A 10,932-nucleotide genomic window follows, 5' to 3' on the forward strand; every position below is an offset into this window, starting at 1 on the left:
ATAGAACGGTCCGCCATTTGCAATGTGACACTAGTGCATTTTAAGACTCCCATATTAAGTTTAGCACAAATAGAGTAAGGTATTACACTCACACTAGCACCTAAATCGCATAAAGCTTTATCAATTTGGTAGGTGCCAATTGTGCATGGAATAGAAAAGCTACCGGGATCTTTTAACTTAGGAGGGGACTTGTTTTGCAAAAGAGCACTCACCTCGGCGGTGAGAGCTATTGTTTCAACCTCATCAAAAGTCCTCTTCTTAGTTAAAATGTCTTTCATGAACTTAGTGTAAGATGGAATTTGAGTGATTAATTCGGTAAAAGGAACGGTTACCTGTAGATTCTTCACAACTTCCATGAATTTACCGAATTGAGAATTCTTTTGATGCTTTGCCAATCTATGAGGAAATGGCACTTTGAATTTTTCCAGAATCTTTGTTTCAACATCTTTCTTTGGAGGAGCATCCTCCACTTCCTTGTCTTTCTCAACAACAACAAGTGGGTTATCCACTTTCTTGGGAATTTCTTCATTTGCCTTATCATTTGGAGGAATCTCCAACTCAACAAGTACCTCTTCATCATCTTTGGGAATGGATGGCCCATCATATTTTGTACCACTTCTTAAAGATATAGCATTAAGGGTAGCATGTGGTTGCTCACCTTGAGGGGGTAGTTGACCCTATTTCCTTGAAGAGCTAGATGAGGCCAATTGAGCCATTTGCTGTTCCAACATTTTGATTGCGGCATTTTGAGCTTGCTCATTCTTTTGAATTTGAGCCAACAATTCCTTTTGCATACGGACTATCAAGCTCTCAAGCTTACTTCCCTTTTGGTTGTTTTGTTGGGCATTTTGTGGTGGAGGTTGATTTTGTTGGAAATTGTTTTGTGGGGGCCTTTGTTGATTTTGATAACCCGGTGGAGGGATATATTTTTGTTGTTTAGGGACATAGGCATTTTGTTGTGGTGGGGATTTTGGTTGAGGATTTAGCACATTGTTGCTTCTATATGACATATTCGGGTGAAATCTTGAATTTGGGTTATATGTGTTTGAGAATGTACCCGGTGGATAAGCATTTTGTCTTAAAGCTATAAAGGCATTTACCTCTTCAATGGGAGCTTGGCAATGAGCGGCATAGTGACCCGCACCTCCACAACCTTCACACACAACGATTTGGCTTGTTGAGAACATAGCATTGACTTGTTGAACGGAATCTCTAGCATCCCTTTCCGCCAATTGTTGTTGGAGCAAGGCAATTTGAGCTAGCAAAACGGAGTTGTTGGAGGATTCTTCTTTACCTTTGGATGGCACAACTCGGGAATTGACATATTGGGCATCATGGACCGCCATAGATTCGATCGTGGAATGAGCAAGGTCGGTGTCAGTTTGATCAAACTGCCCATTGTTGGCGTAATCAAGAATCCTTCGGGACTCGGCACAACATCCATTATAAAATGTTATTGCTAGAAACCATTCATCTAGCCCATGATGTGGGCATTGTCTTTGAAGCTCTTTGTACCTCTCCCAAGCCTCATATAAGCTCTCAAGAGCTTGTTGACGGAATCCGGTAATTTGGCTCCTCAAAGTTTGAGTTTTCTCCGGTGGAAAACACTTTTGATAGAAGGCAAGAGCCAAATTCTCCTAATTAGTGATTCCCATGGCGGTGTGGTCAAGGCTATTGATCCAAAGCTTGGCCTTGTCCTTCAAAGAGAAAGGGAAAAGTATTTCCCTTATTTGGGCTTGAGTGACGCCCGTTTGACGGATCATGGAGCAATAGTCACAAAATTTTTGCACATGCAAATTGGGATCCTCCAAAGGACTTCCCCCAAATTGCTTCCTATCCACAAGGCTAATGAAAGCCGGTTTGATCTCGAAGTCCGGCGCGGTGATTTGAGTGGTTGTGATTCCGGCCGGAAGCATGGCCGCGGTGGGTTTTGAGTGATCGAAAAGTTTCACCATCTTTTTGGTAGTAGATGGTGATGGTGGTGGAGATGATGAACTTGAAACCTCCCCCTCTTCAAGAGCTTCTAGATCGTCTAAGTAAGACTTTCTAGCACTTTCGGCTTGTACGGGAGAAGAGGCCTCTTTTACTTCCTTCCAAAACCGTCGTCTTCTCCTAAAGGTTCTCTCGGGATCGGAATCCGGTGAAAGCAATTCTCCCTTGCGTAAGGACCTGGGCATAAGACAAAAATTTCTAGAGAAGTGATAAGTAACGGTCTCAAGGAACAAGTGTTCCCCAAGACAAAGGAAAACAAGATAAAAATCGACAATTCAAAAAGCAATAAAACCGTGTCCCTGGCAACGGCGCCAAAATTTGATAGGATTATCGCGTACCTATGCAAAGATAATTTCCCTAGACACAAATTAATGTAGTAATAGGGGTCGAACACAAGGAAATGGGAATTACTTCGTGAATTGCTATGGGTAGATTTTTATCAAGGTCGATTACGATTTGGGTTTGGTTTGTTTGTTTGATGATTAATAAAAATTGCAACCTAAATAATATAATAAAAGGGAGTCTAAAGGGTTCGGGTCACTCATGCAAAGGTAAACATATGAACATGATAAACTTGGTACTAATAATTTTGTCAATTGTTTAGGCTTAAAGATACCCACCTTACGACATTAGTATCAACCATAGACCGGGTCCTAGAAAAACTCTCGTCCATGACTAGGTCGTCCTACCACACATGCTTAGTCTAATTCAATTCCGTGCCTCTCGACTTTAGAACGAATGAACAAATTTAATCTACGACTATGGCCGATAATCAAAGATTAAGCGTAACAAAGCAAGCATGTGATGGAAAAAATTGAACAATATTATTATAAACTTATTTAAACATGTTATATATTTGGTTTTGCATGGCTCCCCTAGCCTTTAGACTAGGAAATTTAGCTACTCATACTAAAATGTAAATTGCAAACTAAATTATAAGAAATATTAAACATGGATATAAGATTTATATTAATTAGATGATATAACATGTGAAAAGAACAAGGCTAATGTAAAATGAGATACTTGATTATAAACTATGTGATAACTAAAACAATAATGTAAATTTTAAACTTGGAATTAGAAATTGTGGGAAATAATCTGTATACTTCCCTTAAACTAGAAGGATTATAACGAGTTTAACAATGATGATCAATGGTCATAAACAAAATACATAAACAAAGTATAAAGGATTTAGAATTAACCTTCGGTCCTAGCAAAATTGGCCTAAGAACAATATCAAAATTGATATTCGCCTATTAGTTGCACCCAAGACGATCTGAGATATGCCTTTTGATTATGCTAGAAATCAATCTAAAGTTTTCTGTAAAATTTAGTTGTTTTGTGTTTTCTGATGAGAGAGAGGAGGCAAGGTCAAGAAAAATCATTAGGGTAGAAATAATTCTCTCCCTTTCTTTTTATACAGACCAAAATTTGGAGTCAATTAGGAAAGGAAAAAACCTTCCTAATTTTCGGCCAAACTGACCGAAATAAGGAGTCAATTCTCCTTATTTTTGGTCTTTCCAAAAATATATAAAGTGTGTTAAATTGTCATCTAGTGAGGATCGAACCCATGACCTCTTGGCTTGTGTACCCTCACTATTACCACTATGACACATTCAACTTGTTGATATTAAATATAACTGATTATATTTATTTACGAATTAACATATTAATTCGTCCAACCTAACATTATATACATTTAATTAAATATAACTTATTATATTTAATTTACTTAATTGAATGATTAATTCGTCTCAACTAATATTATTTAATTTTTATTAAATAATTATCTCATCAACACATTGACTAACTTTTTAGTCATATTGGGCATCAATGTAATTATATTTCTATAACCACATTTCTCAAACACATCCTATAGGTGTGACCTTTAGGGACCAGTTGATCACCGCCATATGTATGATAATAACGTCAAACTTTCTAGCAAGCCAACCGTTATTAGGTAAACGTTAATCAACTGATTAAATATACGAAGTATACCCTTGTGAACCTGTAAGAGATTTACAAATGTTATCACACTAATTTGTGGAGGACACAAGCTCCAACAAACTCTCACTTGTCTTCACAAGTGTATGTGCGATAACCAATTCTCATATCCTATAAAATTTCTCCCACTCAATGTAAAACAATTTGCAAATCCGAATTCACAAAGGTCGTATTTTACAAGCGATCAATATTAAAAGTGGTTTCCCCGACTAGAGAGTAACTTAACTGATAAACGAATCAACATTCGAGCATGGCCATGCATTTCAGTTACAACTCCTCGAGTGGCCCTGAGAAATAACTATACCTGATAAGGGTTGGATATTTTCCTCAACTCGAATCCTGCAGATGTAAGCGCAGTATGAAATGACCCAGAAAAAATCTACTTAGCCTCCAGTTACGGCAGACCGTGAGAAAGAAACCAAAGTCACCCAAAAACTGCCTTAATCTCAAGAGACAGTCGATAGTCAAAAGAATCGACTCTAGGAACACAATGGATGTCCTATCCACGACCTGGCACCGAATGTTATTAAACATTTAGGACTCCATTACATTGTCACAAAAAGTTGTCCTACGAGGTATCGTCATAATCTCGTATCTGTGATCGATCAGTCAACCGTTTGACTTATGGCTCGTTGAACCCACCATCAATCGACTGCACAATATAATAGCCGGAGTTATCAGCTCACGTTGGCGATTACGGACCAAAACAAAATATAATGTAATTCAGTTCACTTTGTGGCGTTCAATGTTGTCAGTACAATGCACATGAAAAACAAAATATTATATATAAAACGATGAAGTTATAAATATTATATGAAAAAGATAATGTATCAAATCCATAATCAAGTACTACAACTCAGGAACATGTTTAATTCCCATGGAATTAACATGCCCTACATGCTTATCATAATTCAACGGTTTGGTGAGAGGATCTGCGATGTTATCATCCGTCGCAATCTTGTCAATCACGATCTCTTCTTGCTCCACGTAATCACGGATCAGGTGAGCCTTCCGAAGTACATGTCTAGATTTGTTCCTAGACTTTGGCTCCTTAGCCTGGAAGATGGCACCTCTATTGTCACAATAGATGGTGATCGGGTCATTCGAACTTGGAACTACCGAAAGCCCTTGTAAGAATTGACGCATCCATATCGCTTCCTTTGCTGCCTCCGAAGCGGCATAGTACTCGGATTCAGTAGTAGAATCTGCTACAACACTCTGTTTGGAACTCTTCCAACTGACCGCAGCACCATTAAGAGTGAAGACGAACCCGGACTGAGATTTTGAATCATCTCGATCCGTTTGGAAGCTAGCATCTGCGTAACCGGTTGCGCATAGCTTAGTATCGCCTCCATAAGTCAATACCCAATCCTTAGTCCTCCGTAGGTACTTGAGGATATTTTTGACTGCTATCCAGTGTGTTTCACCTGGAGTCTTTTGGTACCGACTCGTCATACTCAATGCATATGCCACGTCTGGACGTGTGCATATCATGGCATACATGATCGATCCTATTGCAGATGCATAAGGAACACGACTCATGCGCTCAATCCCTTCAGGCGTCGTGGGTGACTGAGACTTGCTCAACTGCATCCCAGACGTCATAGGAAGGTTCCCCTTCTTGGAGTTGGTCATGCTGAACCTGTAGACACCTCGTTTCTGCACCTCCCGCAAACCACCCGGTGATGATTGGGCCGCATGTTTGATTCGCGGAACGATTTGTGACAGTTCGTAAGATTATCGTCAAGTGTTTGCTCAAATATTAATGTCGACCTCTTAGTTGTCATCTACGTCCTGATACGGTCGTTTTGGCAGTAATTAGAGTACATTCGGAGTCCGGGTCAAAAACCGTCTCCATTTTCTAAGTAATCGTTAAATCCCGAGTCGGAATGTTCTGGAATGTTCCGGATATTTCTATTCCATATTTCACAAATTTTATCTTTTGGCAAATAATATCCCGTAATATTCAAAAGATAATCGAATTATTTCCGTCCTACCATAACTCAAACACGGAAATCTTTCTTCAGTAGGAGGAAACCTCCTGGGAACAGACGCAGCAGGCGCTGCGCCTCTTCCAAGGGACGCAGTGGCTGCTGCGCCTCTTCCCAGGCCCTTCTTTGCATGATTTACGTATCTTTTTTATATCTTTCCGAGATTCACTTCCAAAGAGTCTCCGAAACCCTATTCCTTCACGTGATTAGTATAAATAGGAGCTTTCGTTCCTCATATTTCTCACGCGAGTGTCCGCCCTTCTCTTCTCCCTTTGCATTCTAGACTTCGTTCTTACTAATTGGCGCCTACGTGCTTGGACTTCCGACCACGTAAGCTCGGATCTTCCGGTACCACCTCTCCGTTGCATGACCGACCAATTTGACCAACTACACCAACAATCAATTTAATTAATCAATCGTTTTCCTCTTACGAGGGCACTCTCTTTGCATTCGCGTCGAGCATTCACTAGTCGATTTCTTAGTTCATCTCGTTCCGTCAACATGTAAGTCTGAGGGTGTACAATTCCTCTTTTTACTTATTGTACTTTATTTATTGTAATCATCGTTGTAAGGTTTATGTCGAAAATACCTCATTAAAACCGATTTCTAAAACCGTCTTTAAAACCTGTTTTTGCGGATTTCCAAAGAGAGACGTCGAGAGAAGACGCAAAGAATCGCTGCGCCTCTTCGAAGGAGCGCAGATTCTCTGCGCCTCTTCGTGAGGCCGCATGCATTCTCGCTTCTTTTTCTTCTTCCTCGTCCTCTGTAATTCGTGTGTTTTCTTATTTGTTTTAATATATTTGTTTTAATTCGTTCACATGATAGTTTAATAATCATATGTATATTATTCATTAATCATTAACATGTTTTAATTATTCAAATCCGACTTAAATCCTAAATAATCAATATTTACGGGTTTTTCGTCATTTAATTCAACCCGGATTTTAGAGATTCAATTTGTTCATATTGGGTTTTCGGAATTTGTCATTGATATAATTTCCACATGTTCATTACATATTCATTGTATATTCGCCATATATCGTCATATCTAATGTTAGTTAAATTAATTTTAATAGAGGACTCATTCATTAACATCATTCATCCATGTAATTAATCCGTTTAATTCCGTCTCATTCATGTTTTACTGTTTTCATGACCCATTCATATGTAATTAACCTGTTAAATCACTTTCATCCGAGTCAATTATCTAATCAATCCATAAAATCACCAATTAACATTAACGATTTGCAGTTCCGGCTTCACAGCCAGAACTCACCCTTGGAACAGACGCGCAAGAATCGCTGCGCCTCTTCGAGAGGGCGATCTCTGCGCTTTGTTCGAGATGGGTTCGTCCACGAACTCCGTTTCTGCCTTGACCTAGTTTAATTAGTCCATGTATTAACTAACTAATATCCGTAATATCGCTAATTCCTGTTCGTTAATTCGTTTGATTTTGTCCTTTTATTCTTTTATTCTTTTTCTCAAATTATCCGTTTTAAAGGTATTTTCGACATAAATCGCCTATCCCAATGTAATTAATGTAATTTTCATTATTGCAATTCATAGTTATTGTATTTCTTTCATTGCTTGTATGCTTTCACATGTAATTGAACATTAAATCCTACTTCGACATTAATTGTTTGCTAATTACGTGTTAACCAACTTAGTAAATCTTCACATGTTAGGATTAATCTATGGATGTTGCATTGCATGCATGTAGCCGACGATATATCAAGTACGAATAAACTCCCTAATCATTAGTAGAGGCCGCTATCGAGGCGGGCGGGATTAGGTGTTCGATTAAAAGAGCTTCCTAATACGTACCCTCACCCCTTACTCCAGATCTCCGTGAGCACCCGTGTTCATTGGCATCCACGAGAGTCATTCTAGACATAGAATGCTAAGGGTAACGATTGCTTAGTGTTCATGTCACTACTTTGTGTCTTGACATGACACGAGGTATTCGAACGGTTCCAATTTCCCATAAAAATTGGTGGCGACTCCTTACAAAATGCAAACGCTTGTCCCCGTTTCTCACCAAGCGCCCCCGTGGGCGGCCCGCTGTCCACAGTTTGGCGACTCCGCTGGGGATATACACTTACGTGTAGCAAGGGTGAAACTTGAACAAGGTTAGGGAATAAGTTTGTACAAGACAATTGTCGTTTTTCATAACTCGGTCTTCCTAGACCGTTTATTCGGCCTTCCTAGGCCCAACCCAACCCATTCGACCAATCGTCCCGTCTAAACGGTCCTAATTCTTATTTGGGCCTAAGGATGGATAGCGATTGACGTCATCCATACCATGATGCTTACTCTTGTTTGTATCAAGGGCCTTCACTACTTGAGGAAATGGACTAGGAATCGGCCTTACTCTTGTTTGGCACGAGCCTCTCCACAGACTTCGGGTTTGATGGTTCGGTATGGCAACCCACCCTTTAAACCAAAACCCTTTTAAATGCACTCAGCATCCCGTTATAATGCTTGTATAAATGTGTAAACCTTACGTGATCACCACTTCTAAACAAAACCATGACGAATTTTCAAAAATTCAAAATCTTCATTTTCAACACAAGAATTTCGAAAAAAAAAATAGGCCTTTAATTAGCGCAAAATCCGATCAAAACTCTGTCCGTTTGTCAAAGTCAAAATTCGGGCCACAAGCCCATTTCAAAACCTCACTTCGAGTCCACTCCTACAACTACACTACAGTTGACTAGGACACACATTTTCAAAGACCTTGTCTTTCTTCAAAACTCACTCAACACAAGTGGCACACACCCACTTCACGAGTCAAATCTTTCCTCTTTTAGCAAGTGTGATAGAATGGTCGATCGTGTTTTGATTCGTCGCCGATCTCTTATCCAGTTTCCAAGATGCCTGGGTCAAGTGGTGAAACGAACCTCCAGCATCAAGAAAGTAATGATCGAATCCTAGCCGCGATAACCCAAATGCAAATCACTCAAGAACAAACCTATGACCGCCTTGAGCTTATCGAAGGCCGTATCTTTGATGTAGAGGGAAAGCTGCCTCCCCCTAAAGGTGGAGTACTACAATTTTCCGATGACGAGTCTAAAGATGAGAATCCTGTCCTAGGAACAACCGCAGCTGAGAAAAGACTCCAATACCTAGAGGAGCAATTGATGTACCTTAAGGGGGATGACATGTATAGGGAGAACAATCGCAAGTATGAAGCCGTCAATTCCAAATTGCCCACTAACTTTAGCATGACGGATATCCCTAAGTTTAAAGGACATGAGAACCCTTTGAACCACATCCGCGCCTTCAAGGACTACATGTCTATCAAAGGCATCAAACCCGAGATGTTCTTAAGGATCTTTCCTTCATCTCTTGATACCATCCCAAAGCAATGGTTCTACACTTTAGATCACAAAAAGGTCGCTACTTGGGAAGACGCCGCGATCGAGTTCTCAAAACAATACGCGGATAATGCCGAGATCCAAGTCAACATGCGTACTCTAGAGGTTCTTACCCAAAATGACAAAGAAGGATTCAACGACTTCCTAAGTAGGTGGAGGAAGACTAGTACTCAACTAGTTGAACGCCCGGATGAGGCCACCCTCGTGGAAAAGTTCGTGGATAATCTCAAGCCCATATATGCCAACCATTTGAGATATCAAAACATCAAGACCTTCAAGGACTTAATTGTACTAGGGACACGAATCGAAGATGACATCCGTAAAGGACTCTTGTCCAAAACGGTAGGTCGAGGATATCAAGGGTCCACAAGTCGTTCATACGGCTCTACTAGCAAGACCGACGAAGTTAACCTTCTCGAGCCATCCAAGAAAACTAGCCCACCAAGGAAGTTCACAAACCTTGGGGATACGTACTCCAACGCTCTAAAAAGGCTAATGAAGCAAGGTAAACTCCAATCCATTGGACCTACTCCCGAACCTGAAAAGAAGTCCAAGTTCTGGGATGAAAACTCCTACTGTGAATACCATAGGGGCAAAGGGCACGACACAGAAAAATGCTACTTCAAGATATGATCGAAGATGGTCGACTCCCAATTCCACCAGGAGGTAAGCCCAACAACACTCAGAATCCTCTTGGAGTTCTAGTGATTACAAGTGACGAATCTACCTTAGATTGCTCACACCTTATTTCTCCCACCGAAAATGAAATTCATGCAATTGAGAAAGAAAGACTCTACTCTACTATCTCCCCTACCATCTCCGACTTCATCGCATGGGCAAGGAGTGTAGATAGACAAGTGTGGGAACTAGAAAACATGGTAACGACCTTACGCGATCCCAATGCAACGCCTAAAGAACGTGTACCACTGATCTTCTCTCAAAATGCTACTATGCAAGAAGTAGTCACCGTGGTTGATAAACTAGTCGATCAAATCATACGACTAGAAAGTGATATCATGAGAATGAAGGAACTAGCTGCAATCAATGGGGTTTGGGCCGATGACGATGAAGACGAATACCTCATTGAAAACTCCTTGGTCAAGGAAATAGTCCAAAATGGTGAAGACCAAGATGTGGATCACCTAACTCGTTCGGGTCGCCCATATCAAAGCACTACTCAAAACGGTCCAACCAATGTCATCACACCAAATGACAACGAAGATGACCCCACTGATCATTTGCTCAAGCAATTACAGAAAACCAAGGTGATCTTTCACCGGCAACTAGTGGCAAGCTCATTTCCACATCGCCAAGCTTTACTGCAAGCTTTGGCCAAATTGAATGTAGCGCATAACTCTACTCCCGAAGATGTAGTCAACTTGGTCTTCCAAGAATCACCGAGGCTAAGTAATCCTATTACTTTCTCAGATGAAGACTTGCCACCTTTTGGCGCTAGTCACAACCTTGCTCTATACATCACTGTCATTTGTCTAAAGAAGAATGTGCCAATGACTTTGGTAGATGATGGCTCCGCGGTCAACGTCATACCCCTCAAAACGGCATACAAA

The 10,932-nt window shown here is 40.4% G+C and overlaps 1 non-coding gene across 1 annotated transcript; it reads left to right on the plus strand.

Annotated features, from left to right (window-relative positions):
• Window positions 1-1,476: 1,476 nt before the first annotated feature.
• Window positions 1,477-1,583, plus strand: LOC141650829 (small nucleolar RNA R71). Its single transcript, XR_012546841.1, has one exon. It is a non-coding gene; the product is annotated as a small nucleolar RNA R71 (small nucleolar RNA).
• The last annotated feature ends 9,349 nt before the right edge of the window (window positions 1,584-10,932 follow it).

The sequence above is a fragment of the Silene latifolia genome, chromosome 3 (assembly GCF_048544455.1).
Source record: "Silene latifolia isolate original U9 population chromosome 3, ASM4854445v1, whole genome shotgun sequence".
Taxonomy (NCBI): Eukaryota; Viridiplantae; Streptophyta; class Magnoliopsida; order Caryophyllales; family Caryophyllaceae; genus Silene; species Silene latifolia.